The sequence below is a fragment of the Poeciliopsis prolifica genome, unplaced genomic scaffold (genome assembly GCF_027474105.1).
Source record: "Poeciliopsis prolifica strain line A6 unplaced genomic scaffold, Auburn_PproV2 SCAFFOLD019, whole genome shotgun sequence".
NCBI lineage: Eukaryota > Metazoa > Chordata > Actinopteri > Cyprinodontiformes > Poeciliidae > Poeciliopsis > Poeciliopsis prolifica.
In genome coordinates, this window is record NW_026562394.1 from 692,585 (window position 1) to 709,391 (window position 16,807).

At 36.3% G+C, this 16,807-nt stretch overlaps 1 protein-coding gene across 3 annotated transcripts in view; it reads left to right on the forward strand.

Moving 5' to 3' along the window:
- The window catches only part of cadm2a (cell adhesion molecule 2a), a 216,493-nt gene that overhangs the window by 31,698 nt on the left and 167,988 nt on the right, over positions 1-16,807 (forward strand). The gene's annotated exons all lie outside the window — the stretch shown is intronic.

The window sequence follows — 16,807 nt, forward strand, 5'->3', positions numbered from 1 at the left end:
TTTTTTTATTTCCCTCTAGTAATTTACTATCAAGTATGTATCTAATTTACATCTACTTTTTGGAGAGAACACATGAAAAGTTAAGATGGTAGACAAAGCAATCCTTTTCACGTTGTTTCCCACAATAAATTTCAGTAAGTTTGCACATCGGTTATGTGAAGTGAACTTACTATCCTAGTCAGTTATACATATGCATTTATTTCTACAGCAACTAAGTCCACACTAATTAGCATATATTTCAAGGATTTAGGTTTATTAAACAATACCTCATTTTCTTAAAATCCTTTTTCTATTTTAGGGGAATATTAAAACGGCTCCATAAAGTTTCATATTTTTGTCAGTTGCTTCTTTAAGACCCTAAAAAGAAAGATCTCTCTGTTTCCAATAATTTGCAGACTTTTTTGAATATAAAATGAGCTTAATAACAAGAGATTGACACTGAGACTATATACTCTGACAGATCTTGTTGAAGTGGAACAGCACAGTGTATGCTCTGCTTGACAGGACAAGGCAACGAAAACTTTGTGGAGGAGTGTCAGGCACTTCTTATTGACTCTTGTCAGAATAACCAGTTGTGGAAGTTTGTGTCAAACATTTTGAAAAAGAGTGGACATTTACCTGCCAGTTACATGTGATGAATTTAGATTCAGGCTTAAATACTTTCCATGTAGGAAAAGAAAATTTTAAAAAGATCTATATGTATAATCAGGTCAAGCTCGGTATTGATTGGTGTCAAGCGAGGTCAAACAGGTATTGATATAGACATCATTTTTAATGGATGCACCCCTTTGGCTAGTAATGAAATTTTTTTGTGTGTATTTACATTTCTTGTGAAAATACACCCCAATGCAAACTAGGGTTTAGAGAAAATGTATGTTCAGTCCTCATTTGGGTTAATGCTCCAAATTACCACCCATACTTTTGTTACTGTTCTGGTGTAACAAGTGAATTTCCCCACTGTGGGGTTGGTAGAAGACTTTTCTATTCTAAGTCAGAGTGGAAATGTTAGTAACAATTTAAAGCTTTTCTGCAGATAACACCTGCGAAACACCTACTACTTCTAGAATAGAGTTGTCCAATAGTAAGAAGGCAGTAAGTAGTCCTCGAGAACTACTGCCCTGCAACTTTTAGGGCAGTAGTTCCAAGACTGCTCCAGTACTCATGAATCTACGGATGGCTCATGCAGAATTGTTAATTCTGTCTCTGCAGTTAATAAAACAACTTTTGGAGTTTTGACATCAGAAATATATACTAGAAATGTAGTACAAATTTAAGGAATATAGAAATAAAAGATACCTAACATATGAGTAATCTTAAGTTTTTTAAAAGTTCTGATCTACAGATGATGTGTTCCTATACAATTCTGCTCAAATCTCACCTCTCCTCAGAGTGCTGTCTGGGATTTCATCTATTGACATCAATTTCTCAGTTTGAATTTCAAATGGACTAATCAGCAAACAGAAGGAGTTGTGAATGTGGATGTTGATTTTCTGAACTGTTTTAGAATTGTAATCTGTTTATGGTCATAGTTCGGCAGTGTTGGAAGTAAACGAAGCCATTCAGTCCATGTTGGCCATGCTTCCAAATATTGAATAAACATCAACCGCCATCTCTTGATTAAGCACTTTTCTGGTGGCTGTTTACAGTACCTAAAATTTCCAGTAAGCTTTATAGCGTTGAACATGGTCAAACATTAGCAATTGGATCAAATTTAACATTTCAACAGAGTCCATGCCTCCAATAAGCAATCGTTTCTCAGTAGCTGAGTGTCCAGATCTTCTCTATGAAACAAAGCACAAAACAAGGGACTGTTTTTTTTTTTTTTTTTTTTTTTTTTTTTATTGTTTCACTCTTTCTTAATGAGCTACTTTTTCCTTTTCTCTTTTGACTTTTCCATTCAGGGATTGCCAAAGTGAAACATTTCCAACGTTTCATCTGCATCTTGCAGGCCAACACAGCCTACTCTAAAATATAGCATTTCCTAAGGTACATCTATAAAATACTTTCGTTTTTTTCTGCGCTTTCTTCAACTTCAGTTTTAAACACCACTGTGATACCAAAAACAGCTAACTTGAGTGTTTGTCATACAGTAACAGATTGCACTACAATGAGTGTTGTGGTTACCACAACCTGGTAGCACTTATGTAATGTGCATTCACTGATCAGAAAACATCAGAACATTTTGAGTCAAGGCCAGCCAAGCTGAAAATCATTAAATTACTTTTACCGAGTGGTTTCTCTATGTATTTGTACAAAAATATCAAATTTTTTCAACTTGCGTGGTCACATAATTTGTTCTCATTTGGTGAAATTGGTCAACAAAATTTGATGGTAAACATAATCACATTAAAAGACATACATAATAGGCAAAGAGGCTGGGAGCTGCCAACTCAACTTTGTGACTATATGAATCAACAAAGGACAAACAGGCCATACCTTGTAGTGTTGTTTACTTTCAGAATAAATGCCTCATTCTTGTTTACAAAAAGCTATTTATAACTCTTGTTAGTAATCCAGGTCTGGATTCTGATTGTGAGCACAAGGGAGACCAACCTCTCAGGTAATCCCATCCCCTCAATTGACTTCTACCTTCCTGTCTCTCATCTTGCTTTACCGTCAGTTTTTTTTATCTTCTTTTTGAGCAAGTATTTGGAAGTTTTGCTGTTAACATACTCACCAAAATCTCTGAATAAAAAAGAAATCCTGAGATTCAACTTCTAGCAGCTGAAATTTGCTGTCCAAGAAAAAGTCTTATTGGCTTATCACATGCAGAGAAGAGCCATTCACATAATCCGTAAGCGGCTTGAATCCAACACATCCATCCCTGTCAGCTATTGTTCTGTTCAGGAAAACGGATAGCATTCTTCACATTGTGCTGAAAGCAAGGCACATACATTTAAACAGTGCTGCCTGGTGAGCCATGCTTTCATGTGCCATTGTTTGCTGCATGCTGCTCTGCTCGTTTGTGTTGCAAATTGGTTGACTGTGTGTGTTTGTGTGCTGCTTAGAAAATGAAAATGAGTTTTAACACATGGAAAAATGTCTTTCTTTAGGTTGTCATAAAAATTAAAGAAACTTAAAATAGTTCTCTACCATTCTGTTGTGAAATTGACAAAAAAATTTCACAACAGAATTATTGTTGTCAGTAATCCAACAATTTCTACTATGAAAGTAGAGTGGAGTGGTTATGAGACACTAAAGCAGTCCATTACCAGTGTTAAACTGTGCCTCAAGTAGCACAAGACCATGTATGTGAACTTGTATAGGCAAAAGACAAACTTCACATGGTATATCAGACAAATTAGTGCAGCATGTCAAACTCCAGAATAAAGCAAATGCAGTTGCAGTTCACAGATCTTTTTTTTTTTTTACTTTGTGTCCGTTAGTGGGGTGTGAGGGGTTGTTCCCTAGGCAACCTGAGCAGGGTCAGCATGTTGTGCTCTTTGACTTGCTGAGTGAGTTGCAAATAAGGCTGGTGCATTCAATCATTAGCATTAGAGCGCATTTGCATAATATGCACTTTTGCTTGTAATATAAAGTAGGCCATGAGTGAGGCAGAAAAAATAAAGAGTTTAAGTAGTGTGTTTTCTTTTCCAACAAAACAAAGCTCTTTGACAAACAAATGATTAGATAAAGCCACACTTCTACCAAACAAATAAGGTTCTGTCAGACAGGTCTGTGTGTGCGCTGTTTTAATGAGGTTGATGCCTGGTAACTATGCCCTGGTTGACATAATGTGAAGAAACGATGGAATATGTTTTCAATGTGTGACACAGACTGACTGTTGTATACCTTTCATATGTGCTGTATGTGTATGTCAGTGTTGAAATCATGGATTTGTCTCTAGTTAGTTTCTCTCAATTTATTCTCAACAGATAAACAATGACCACAGCAATTGTGTTCAGGTGTTGACAGTTCTTTTTTTGTGTTTCTATCTGTTGTACCTGACTATCTCGGTTTGTATTAATCCTGGTGTTGGTTTTCTTTTCTTTTTTTTTTTTTTAAAGAAGTCAAAAAATGTCTTTGCTAAATAGTATCCTCATATTTTATATCTATGTATGATGTGAAGAGTATTGTGAGTAATGTTTTTTTTTTTTTTTAGTGAAGTAATTTCACGTTAAATCTAGCTAGATTACAGTTTTGGTCCCAAAAAGAGGACTAATATCGTCATGGGTAATCTATTTTCTTCCTCTTTCATGAAAGCAATGCATGGTTCTGTCTTTTGCACTTGAATGTAACAAATGGCCATTTATACAATTTTCTTCATGTCATTTTGAGATTTTCGACCGTCCATTTCTTAAAAAGACACACACTACTAAGAAACTTGATGCTGCGCCACATGATTGTTTCTCAGGGACATCCAAGGAGGCCGGTTAAGTATAGATGCATGATAATCCCTGGAGTTTGCTTTTAACCTACCAAATGTAGGTTTTCAGTGTGACTATATATCTACATCATCATGATTGGGGTTATCAGTAAATAGTGCACACTTTCACATTGAACCAAGCACACAAGAACTAGATCAATGATACTAGACATAAATATGTTTCTCAAGTACGTCTTGAAAACCTTAACATGCAGTTTTTGTCATTTTTTGTTTTAAATACCTCACTTTGCCTGTGCTTTTTTTTGCCACCTCTTTCCTCTCCTTTTTTACTCATTTATTAGTCATAGCTGTGCAGAGCAGTTGATTGTCCATACATATGCAACAATTTTCATTTTTTAGCTTTTTTGTTTCCTTCTGCTGATAGCTTGTTCCACTGAAAGCTCAAGAAGGAAAAGCATCAAGCAGCTGGTACTTATTCCAATCTGCATTCTTATGATCTAGTCCCTTTCCTCCTTATAGATTTAATTTATTTTGCCATTAGTCCTGTAAGGTGTGAATCTTTTATTCTTTTTTTTATCTCTTTACCAAGAATGCACAGAGTTTATACACATCCAGTAAATCACTTATGAAGATCATAATTTTGTTTCAACGTTGCTCAAGTAGAATGTGTAGCAATTAAGTTTTTGTGTCTTATAGTTCGACAGTTTGTTTACATAAATTTCTGATCTTACTTTTCCACATTATCTTTTATGGCCTTATTCTAAGATATGTTAAATAATTTCTTTTATCAAAGTTCTACATGTAAATACTTTATTATTTGAATGTAGAAAAAGATTTAGACTTTTATCCAAATATCCCCATAGCATTATTCTGCCACCACCATCCTTCACTCTAGGTATGGTATTGATCTGTTGGTGAGCCAGGCCAGGTTTCCTAAGAAACTTTTACTTCACAATTATGTACTACTTTGTTGTGATCAAGCACATGAAGTTCTATTAAAATACATTGAGTATTATGGTTTTAACATGAAATTGTAAAAATGCTTTTACAATACTTTTGCAAGGGTCTACGTGTGTTACAAGGAATCTTTTTAATCCCATATGGCATGCCACATATTGTCCTAGAGTCTAACCCTGCCCATGGCTTTGATTTGGTGAGTGAAAAGATAATTATTTCACCTTTCACTTGAAATTTATTATCAGCACGAGAGAGACAGGTAAATGACAGGTAATTGCTTTTCAGAGTCAACACCATTCTTCCTCCAATACACGAGAGCAAGTGGGGAGAGGTGAGGAATAGAAAAAGAGCCGGTGAGAACAGTGAGGCAGAAACAGAGTGGGATGAATGAGAAGGAAGGGCTAATTTCCATAATGAAAAGGTAATAATTTGTGGTGTTAGTGTTAGTTTCAGCCGAGTGTCTATGGCATGTCAGTTCCTTGCCCGAGGTCATTGTGTGGTACCAGCCATGCATACTAATTTGTTAACAAAACCTGCACGGCCTGCCCCTTCTCAAGAATATCAGTTTCACCTTTCTCCCCTTTTCTCACTTCTTTCCGATTCAATCAACACCCACTCACTTTTCACTCATCATCCAGCTTCATCACTTCCTTTTCTTTCCCCACATTTCCTTATCTTTTCATATGCTCTATGTGGCAATAACAAACAAAGCAATGAATTATATGAGTGTGTGATCTCAAAGGCAAAGGGATATGATTTTATAGTTCCTCTGTCTTGTCCTTTTTTTATTTTTTTTCTGCAACATCGATAAAAGACGCTTCTTTCTTTTTGCACTTAACACACAGCCACACACAATCCCTTCAACTCAGCAACATGAATGATTTAGGACAGTGCACATTGACTATCTGCCACCTGCCTTGGGCTCCGCTCAGGCCCACCTAGCTGCTGGCCCTGCATGTTAATGCCCTATGGATAGGGACTTGCATGTTAACATGCAGCAGGACATGAGGCAGGTTGACAGATTGACGGAGTAGACACTGTACACCTCTACAGCTGGTTCAAAATGAAACATTGTGATGTCAAGGGAGCTCTACCTTCAATTTGCTTCTCTTTTTTTTGCACGTGTTTAGCACAAGTTGCTTCCTATGAATGACTAAAATGCTGTAAAAATTCAAAGGCATTTAATCATGGTTGTTTCAGAATGGTATGGAAATGTCAAATGAAAGCATAACATGAGTATTCTAGTCAAATGGTAAGAGATTTTGTCATTTCTCACAACAGAAACCTGTTTTGACAAATGCTTTTGGAAGGACTGATAATGATTGCTGCTGTTGCTATGTGACTAATGGAAACTGGTTTAAAGTGCACTTCCCCTTTGCAAGCTAGAAGTTTGACTGTTTCTCTGCTTCCGGGACTACGAGCCCTCATGACATGCTAAGCCCTCATTGCTGCAGAAATTGAAGAGCAGCATTGCTCTGCTTATGTTATAAATGGAAAGGAAAAGGTCTTTGTGTTTGGTCACAACACAAACAGACTGAATCATAGAGAAAAAGAACACACAGGGGCTGAAGCGTTTTGACTATAACTGCTGTTGCATATTTACGTAAGGAAATGGCCTTAGTAAAACATTTTACACTGTTGACGATTACACTACGTTTTGCACTGATTTATATTTGACATGGACTAAAAATATAAGTACTGTATTCTATTTCAATTGTATGATTGAAATTGAGTAACTGAAGCATTTATACAAGGTATATGTATATATCTATAAAAAAAATATACATATTTACATGGTATGTTTGTTTTCCCTATAAAACAAACAAAAAGTGATGAATCTGTCAAAGCTATTGCTCATATACCACAATCTCTGTTGTTTAGTAGACTATCAACATTTATAATTATTCATGATCTAACGCAGTCAAATCGCCCACTCCCACCTAAGGTAACAAAAGTAATTTAACATAAGATGTATTAGATTAACATGATGCCCTTGAAACTGAGTGCATTTACGTTGTTTTTTACTGTTGTTTTTTGTTGTTAACTATAAGTTGTGCATGCTTTTATCTTAGGTAAGCATGAAAATTGTGTGGACAATTAGCATTTCATTTAATTAAAACATTCACCATGCCATCACTTTCATACATGTTTTACTTATGTATGTATTGTTTTGCAAGCTGGTGTGTCTAAGGCTAATGTCTTGTCCTAGACAGCAATAGGAGGTAATTCAAATTCATTGTATGTATCTGGTCACTTTTTACCCATTAATTTTTGTTTCCAACTCACTTGCTTTTCTAAATAGGCGAGTTTACATGGAGAATACTAATGTGTAACTTGCAGTCAATTTTATGAGGTTGAGTACATTGCAGGCTTAGAGAAGACTGTTCATGAATTTCAACTGAGATTTTCAATAATCAAGTTGGCATAATTTTAAAAAGTTTGTTCATTTGACTTAGCATATGCATTTGTTTTAAGTGACGAATGCATTTTTGGCAAATTCTATGAGCATAATGTAGCAAAGAAAAAAATTGTTTATTTAAAATAAAACAAATACAGCAGCTAATCGCATTGTTTAGAGAAAATCAAAATATAATATTTGTAGAGAAGGAAATTTTTAACCCAGAGTGGAAATTTAGAAGGTTGGAAGGCATTGTTACTTTTTGGTTTATGTTTGTGTTTGTTCTCTAGATGAGATTGTGTTTTCAGCATAATTGGGTTCTTGAATTCGACAACTTTTTACTCCATGTCTCAGAGGCAATGCAGCACAAGTAATCTCCGTCAGTCCACATTCTTTACCATGTTGGTGTGTCACTACTAGAAAATCAACAAAGACCGACTGTTAAGGGATTTGATTGTTCTTATTTATGGGAGAATTTCGTCAATTGCATGACACTATAATTTCCAACAGATTGCAGTGATATTTCTCACTCCCATTCTCGTAGAGGAAGCTAGCTGAATCATCAAAATGTCACCTACCCCTCACATCAGTTGATCAATGTTTAAATTTCCAGTTAATGTGTGTAAGTTGTCTCAGTCAGTGATGCCATGTCCCCTGTAAGTTGAGGCAGACATGCATGAATTCTAATTTGGACACATCTCATTGAAATGAACACTATGGAGTTTGACAAGACAGTTAGGGTGCAGTGGACAAGGCTGTGACATTGTGTGATAGATTGTACATGCCATTTTAACGAAGAGTCTATAAATGAAAAGATGACTGCAGTAAACTGTAAATAACTATTTCAATAAATAAATAAATAAAAATTTAAATAAAAATAAAAATCCAAACATTTGTGATTAACATTTTGCTTGTGAGCAACATTTTGAACACACGATCAGAATCAGAGAAAATTATATTATTTTGTGGTATTTCTGCAGATAAAAATGTCATTAGGTGTAAAGATTTACAGAATACATCAATTTCTTGGCTACACAATTGTCAATAGATAGTCATAGTCCCAAATAAGCAAATGATTCTTGAAAGTTATTAACAAAAAGAGTTAATAACTTTCAAGTTTTAATACCTTGAAAGATTTAGATTTTCAGTTATTCATTCAACCAGGAGGGCCAAGAAGAATCAAATAAAAATTTGCATTTTTGCATATTTTCATTTAAAAATTGCTGTGTTGAAATGATGCACAATATAACAATATAAGAATTAGTATTGTATGTTAGCTTTTGTGTTGCATAACAAGGGATTCAGTAGGTACAATAGATGGAACATATTATTTTACTCAGATTAATGATATTTTTATTTTTTTATTTTAAGACTACTTTTTAAATAAACTGTTTTGAATATTGTACGCCCTTCATATATGGATCCACAATTCAATTAAAAAAGAATTTAATTTGTAAACCAAAGCTCATTTGTGATAAAAAAATAAAATAAAATATCAGCACAATGTTTGGTTTCTGAGGCTGCAGTGTAGAGTTTCTTAATGAAAAAATAAAGCAAGTCTCTAAAACATTGAGTTGCCACTTATATGTCCATATTCCCTTGTGAAAGCACTGACACAGGAGTTCGTAGGATATTGACTCCCTGATAGAAGTCATGTCGTTACAGCTGTTATGTGTAGCAGCTTATGTTTTCTTAATTAAACTATATGATTGCTTTGGGATGATACATCTAGTCATTTTGGACAGATTTCCCAAATGTCCTAGGATTCAGGGGCAGGAATAAAAATTGTTTACTGTTTTAGATTGGGCAGATGTCTACTTTTTATTTATTTATTTGCATTACATTCTCCCTACTATGCAGACATCAAATGGACTGAGTGCATTAAAGGAAAAAAAAGATCAAAAGAGAGGGAGAAAGTTGAATGTAGAAATACTTCCAGTGTTTTCTTGTTGGTCGCTGAGGCATGGATAAATATTCTCTCAACAATAAGTGGAGGCGACAGAGATTGTCGGAGAGCGTCAATCCTTCTCCGTCCTCTCCACCACTCAGCTCTCCTTTCGTCTTCTCTTGATAAGGGTCAATAGTATTGTTAGAAAACAGTGGGCTCTTTGCTTTAAATAATTTAATAAATTGCACCAATGAAGGAAAGGTGGTAGAAATTATTCATTTGACTCTTTTTTGTTGGTGTCCTTTTAAGGTAAAAGTAAATAGTTAAAATGGTTGACTCTTGACTATAGACTATTCCCCTTTGTTTGTAGATATGGTCATTATAATGTGTGATGTTTCTGTGAGCTCATTAGCCCAGAGCCTTGCCCACACACAACAACCAAACCCACCCTATCCCCATTTGAGAATATTCATTTGGAGCAAATGGGTGGCTCTTTTTTTATTCTTGATTGCACTCGTTGGGAGCCAAGGCATGAACATCGAAAATTCCCTTTTGACAGTTTGAAAGTCAGTGTATATAGCCATGCTGAAGTCACTGTAGCGTGTTAAGCTGTGGTTACAAATTATTAGCTGCAAGCAGTGTGGAAACAGAGCAAGTGGCTCTTGTTAGACATGGGGATTTGAAAACCTGCATCTTGTCGACAGTGTTGAATGTGTTCAAAGCTCAGTGGCTTCAGACCCTACTCCCCAAAGGGATATTTATGAAAAATACATTGAACAGCATACTGATTCCTTCTAGGACGAAAATGTTTCATTGAGCAGGCCGCACAGTGGTAGCACTGTTAACATACAACAAGAAAGACCTGAGTTTAAATCCCTGCCAGCAATTTTTCTGCATGGACTTTGCATGTTGTCTTTATGTATTCTCAGAGTACTCAGATTTCCTACCACAGTTCAAAAATATGAATATTAGATTAATTGATCTCTAAAACTGCACTTAAGTGTGACTGGTGACTGTGTATGGATATTGTGTCTAGTTGTCTGTCCTGTCTCTTTCTGTGTTGCCCTTCGATGGACAAGCAACCTGTCCATAATGTAACTTGCCTCTTGCCTGATTACAAATAGAGATAGGCATCGGCCCTCCTTGTGACCCTGCAAGGATAAGCATGTTTAGATAATGGATGAATGGATATTGCATAGTATGCATAGTGCTTGTTCTGGTAAATCAAACAATGTCATTGAAATGATTACAGGTTGTTATATGGATCCATCATTGCTCTGGGTAATCACTTTTGTCAGTTGGTGGATAGACAGACGGCCATGCGGGCACTCTGAGGGCAGCAGACGTTTCTGCCTCCCCTGGGTCAGTGATGAGGCACAGCCAACACAACAGGAGGCCAGCTGACACCTGGGTCACCCTAAGAGAGTCTGCTGTTCATCTAGCCTCTTTGTCTCGCTTCACTGAGGCCACTATCTCTCTTGCACACACACACACACACACACACCCCCCCACACACACACACACACACACACACACACACACACACACACACACACACACACATATATATATATATATATATATTTTTATATATATATATATATATATAGACTATTCTGTGTATTTGTGGTTTCCCCCAAAACTGGAAGGCAGCAGCAAGCTTGGGAGAGCAAATAATTGCAAATGTCAAAGCAATGGAGTATAAACTGTTAGCTTGCAGTGAGTGTGCATTATTTGTCATATTGGTATCTGAAGCATGCTTGTGCAGAATCTGTAGATGACATTTAATATAGTCAGGATTCGACAACATTAAAAAGAAATGATTAGATAACATTTTCAGAACATAATGGTCTAATCAACTCCATAGGTGATAGTCCTGGGTATTGTTTGTCATATGCCGCAATAAAGGTTGATTACAACTTTCAGTTTGAAAAAAACGCCCACAAACTGGAATTTAGACACTCTTATACTCTTACAAGACCTTATGGCACAATGTACTGAAACACTACAATATTTTTCATCAAAGTATATCTGCCTCCCAAATTGTGTACTACTTACTATCCGTATATGACTTCCACCAGGCACACAAGTCTAATCTATTTCTCACTGTTGTGAGTGTAAATATGGGCAGAAAAGTGAGCAGGTCGCAAGCGAGTAGGAACTGTGGACTCTGATCATTGTATGAGAAACTCTCGGTAATGGAGAACCTAAAGCATGTGGTTCTGATTGACTCGAATAAACCCAGATATCTCATTTTGTCTTATAGAAATTTATTGTTAGCCCAAACCTAATGAAAACAATTCACATCAGCTCATTCTGCTATACATACAAACCACTTGGACCTTGGTAATGCCATCAAAAAAATGGAACATGCAATATTTAGCAAGAACTTTATTAAAAAAAAATTCAAGCAAAGAACAAAATGCACATCATGACAAACTTATGTAGTTCCAATGGCAAAAGCTATAACTCCAACAGAACAGAACACTAACCCATAATAGCAACTTCCAGTTTTTAAAGCATAGTCTTAATGCTGCATGTCATCATTACAATGGGAATTATTTACTTGTATATGATTGAAACCTAAGTAATTCTAAAAAAGAGATTAAAATGGCTAACTTATGCTCGATAGCCATTAGCAATATTATGAGACCTCATTTCACAATTTTTCAATCACAAAAATGCACTCTACTTGTCAAATTGAACTTTTTCGTACAAGGAGTTCTTGTCTTCTTGTAACTTCATCTGGTGAATCCTTATTTTGAATTAGGAAAGGAAGTAGCTCAGGAATTGCACTGTTGTGTAACAAAGTTGGCTGAAATAGAGTACTCAGTGGGTTGGCTGGCAGTGGTTGTGAAAATATTTCTACAGTGACTACAGATTCGTTAAGGCACAATTAGCAAACTGTGAAGCCTTTGCGGTCTCAAATTAAAAAAGGTAGTATAAATGCTTAGTTTTCCATAATTGCTAAGTATGTGTCCTCATTCTCATGGACAGAATATTGTGAATTGTCTTGTCTCATGAACCTTGGAGAAAGGCTCTGTTTATAATAATAGAATTCAGTGAGGAGCCAATTACCAGCAGTTGTCATTATTTTAGGCGTGGTTCCACCTCTTGCTGTTTCTGACTTAGAAGCTGTCTTCAGCAGAGAGGGTAAAAAGAGGTGCAGCCTTGATTGGAGCAGATGTGACATGGTTGTCGGGTGACCTACTTCTGTCCATATTATGAATTAAAATTGTATGACGGAGACTAGGGCAACTAATGAATGTTACATGTGAAGGTGGGGCCAAGTAAGTTTGTGAAGAAGGAAAGCAAAGGTTACAGGGATGTACTAAATGTGTCTTTAGTTCTGTGTGCTTATGCATGGTGCTGTTTGGATGAATGTGTGGATTATGTTTCTACATATCATTAAAAAGATACTGGTATTCTAGAGAATAAGCACATGCAAGAAAGCTGACCTGCATACAGCCCACCAAGCCTGAACTGCTAATGGTCCTTTAATTGGCTGAGTGTTTTCTGGGAGGTAGCTGTAGACAGATGTTATCTGGTCCTTTTCTCTGTAGGAGGTGAGAGTAGAACTCTAATGGTTGGTGCATATGGAACTAAGACCCAAGGTGGAGACATGGCCTGCTGATCTGGCCCCTTTTAGCTGTTGAATTAGTTAGCGTGGGAAGAAGCATGACTGAAACTAGATAAATTTTCACATTTTGTACCACACACAATTTTTGCCTGCATCAGCAAACCTCTTGTCCACTGATGTGGACATAAAGTAACAGTGACGGTTACAGTATTTTGCTCTTCTGGTCAACTCTGGCTTTCAATTGGATGTTGTGTTTGATAAATACACAGTGACTTCACTCATAAAAAGTTGTTTGTCTGTCTTGGCCCATATCCTTGTTTCTCTGTCTTTGTGGCTCCTTCTTCCTAATATTTCCTCTCATTTTTTCCGTGCACTTGCTTCGTCTCTCCTACTCCCTCTGGCTCAGTGAGGCACAACTGCGTGTTGTGAAAGATCATATCCTCTTGACCTTGCTCCAGGAGCGCTGATATATTTCATCTACCATCGATTTTCTATCTTCTGTCATTTTTTTATCACCAACTCCCTCTCTATATTGCCATTTTTCTTCCTCTCCACAAAATCATTTTCATCTCATCCCATACAAACATACTGACGGAATTTGTATTAGTTGAAAAAAATTAAGGTAGGGTTGTAAAGGCAAAGGACAATATGTCATTCTAAATAACTAAATCCTGAGGAATATTTCAGACAGAAAAAGAGACGAAGAGGAAAACCAAATACCACCAAATGGTGCTAAGTTTTAGAGGTAAAGTTCAGATAAATTGAACATTTTTAGAAAAATAGAGTTGTTAGTGGTGGAAGGATAACAGCTAATCCCCCCAATTTAGTTCATTTTAGCAATCAAAACTGTATTTGTAGATAGTCATCTGAACTTTTACAACAGACTGTTAAGTCTTGATTGTATTACAGCTGAATAAATTTGTAATGTAAAAAAGTATATCAGTGGGATACAGTGCTTTCTGAGCAGATATTAACAGTGCCAATTTATGTAAGGGACCATCTTTTAGGTTTTTTGCAGTCTTCTTAACTGAACAACCTCCATGTTACTGTGCTAAAGACTCAACATACTGTTGTATGTCTATTGAGACTTAGGACAATCAACCACGCCGTTGACTGGGTGTTTTGAGCTTCAATTAATGTAGCTTTCTTATAGTAACATGCATGCTCTTTTTCTGAGCAAACTTAACCGTGCTTTGTGAAAAATGTGATTATTGATATCTTTAAATATAACATTGTATCCTTTTCTGTTTCAGTTGTGTTAGAATCGGCTTAACTAGCTGTTAGCCTCCAGGCTTTTGAGGATTCAATTTACCACAAATTCAGTGCATTACCACACTTTTCTGCTATAGTTAAATTAAGTGTTACCATTAGCAATTTTATACAGCCCCCACTTAATTGAAAAAATTAACTATCCTTTAAAGAACCAGCATATGAAGCAACCATTTACTTTAACCTTCTGCAGTGATAGCAGCACTTTGCTTTGAGGTATTTTTAAACTCTTAGATGTCACCACCTGTGAGATTAAAGAAGATACACAAAGTTGGTGAATATTTTTGACCCTGATGCCCCTCATAATGCGTTCTGACTAACACAGTCTGTCCCATTAGCATCCATGCTGTCGGGGGGCAGGAGGTCAGCTTCAGTATTGGTGTAACGGTCAGGGTTCAGGGTTATTGATACGCAGACTGCGTAGGCATCATGTTTACTGTCCATAGAGGTGACTTAGCTTGTGACCCGCTGCCCTCTTGCATCTGGGTTCTTAGTGCAGAATTAATTTTATTTGTTTTTAAATGTTTTTCCTCAGCTGTCACTCAATTTCTTTAATCAGCTCTTATTGATGTGGCTCTGCCTCATTAAGGAGGAGGAGAGGGTATGAACATAGTAGAAAGATGGCCAAACAAGAGCCGTCTCACAAAGGAATACAAAGAGCAGGGTATTTAATGTCTGTTCATTTGATCATTTTCCCTTATTTCTCCATTCTCCAACACACTATAAGAGCTGACATTCCTGCAGTGAATGGCACCCAGAGAGTCATACCTTTCCTTACTCAAAAAAATGACTACTGAAGAAGAAAGCACAAACTAGCGATAGCAATAACAGGCTCCCTATTGATTTGGCGGCTTCATTGAAAACAGAGTTATGCAATTTCTTCCTTCAGCTTTCTCGCCATTAAAAGTAATTATTGTCTTAATTTACCATGATCAAAATTCAGGATGTGTGAGTACACATGCATGTGGTTATGTAATCAGATGAATTCATGCTCTGATAGATATGTCTATTGCTCGGAGATTTTGACTGTTAATTGTATTAGGATTGTTTCCAGCTATAAAAATAGACACTTACATAATTTTGGCTGTAACTTATTTGTCTCTATCTTACCCTTTGTTTTCAATCTTAAGTTAAAAGGTTGAACTGGGTATGAAAAATAGATGCATGAATGGATAGAAGCATCTCATCTTTTTTCTGTTTTGACATTTTGTTAAAATTTGTAATTGTTCTCTTCCTCTCTCTGTGCTTGACTACTCCAGAGACAATCATACAATGTTTGGATGTGACAGGGGAACATGAACACATTCATGAGCAATGGTGACACAGAAATACGTCTAATTGTATGTAAAATGCACATCGTGGTGTAATCTTTAAAGCCTGTTCTAGGAACCAAAGGGGGAACAGAGCCAATGCTAGCTTGCTTCCTCTCAGCGATGAGGCTCTGGTTGATCATTCATATCAGAATATTTTCTTTTTGCAGACCCAAATAACTGTTTGAACAGAATCTACTGTGGGAGCCTATTTTTCTGCTTGATAAACAAAGTTTGTTGCTTTGTAGTTGTAGTTATTAATGAACAATGCTGCAGTCAGGCCTTTATCAAACGGCTGTCTCTCTCAGGGAGCACAGAGCTTCAGCTGAGTGGTTCACAAAATACAAGCAGAGAGATTGCAGCCAACATGACGTGCTTTCTGTTACAGCTCCTTCAGAGTGAGAAGTTCACTTATTGAACATTTTCACTTTTGGAGATTTGTCACAGTAAATGCACATATCAAATGCTATCATATTACATGATTTTTATGTATTGTATTAAACGATTTAAACCACATGCTTTGCACCATTACCGTGGTCTGGATTGATGTGCTGTTTGATCTGAATGCCAACCTGAGTTTGGACTTGATGAAAAGCTGTCATTTACTGTGGTGTGAACAGTGAATTAAAACCCATCAAAGTTTAGCACAGAGGCTTGTTTCACCATGAAGATAGACAGCAGTCCACTCTCCTCTGATGTTTAACTATATTTGGCCAGTGGGAGTCCAAGTCAAGTGTAGACCAACTGCTTTTCATTAAAAATGCAAACCAGTTGATGTATTATATCTTTGAAGAAAATGTTGCTTTCAGAGAGTAGAAAACCTTCACCAAACTATTGTAACTGTGACTCATCACTCAATATGAAATGCTGCAATGTCTTAAACATTTTCTTAACCCACCTCTAAAAAGAAATCGATTTAACTCTGACCAAGAAAGTATCTTTCTTATGACCACATGAATCTTTAATTAACTTTTTTTTTCTTTTTTTAAACATCTGAAGTGCAATAAATATTTTGAGTGGTGATGTAAATTCACTATAGATCCAGCTGTTCTCCAGTGTTTTTGACATTTAGTGACCA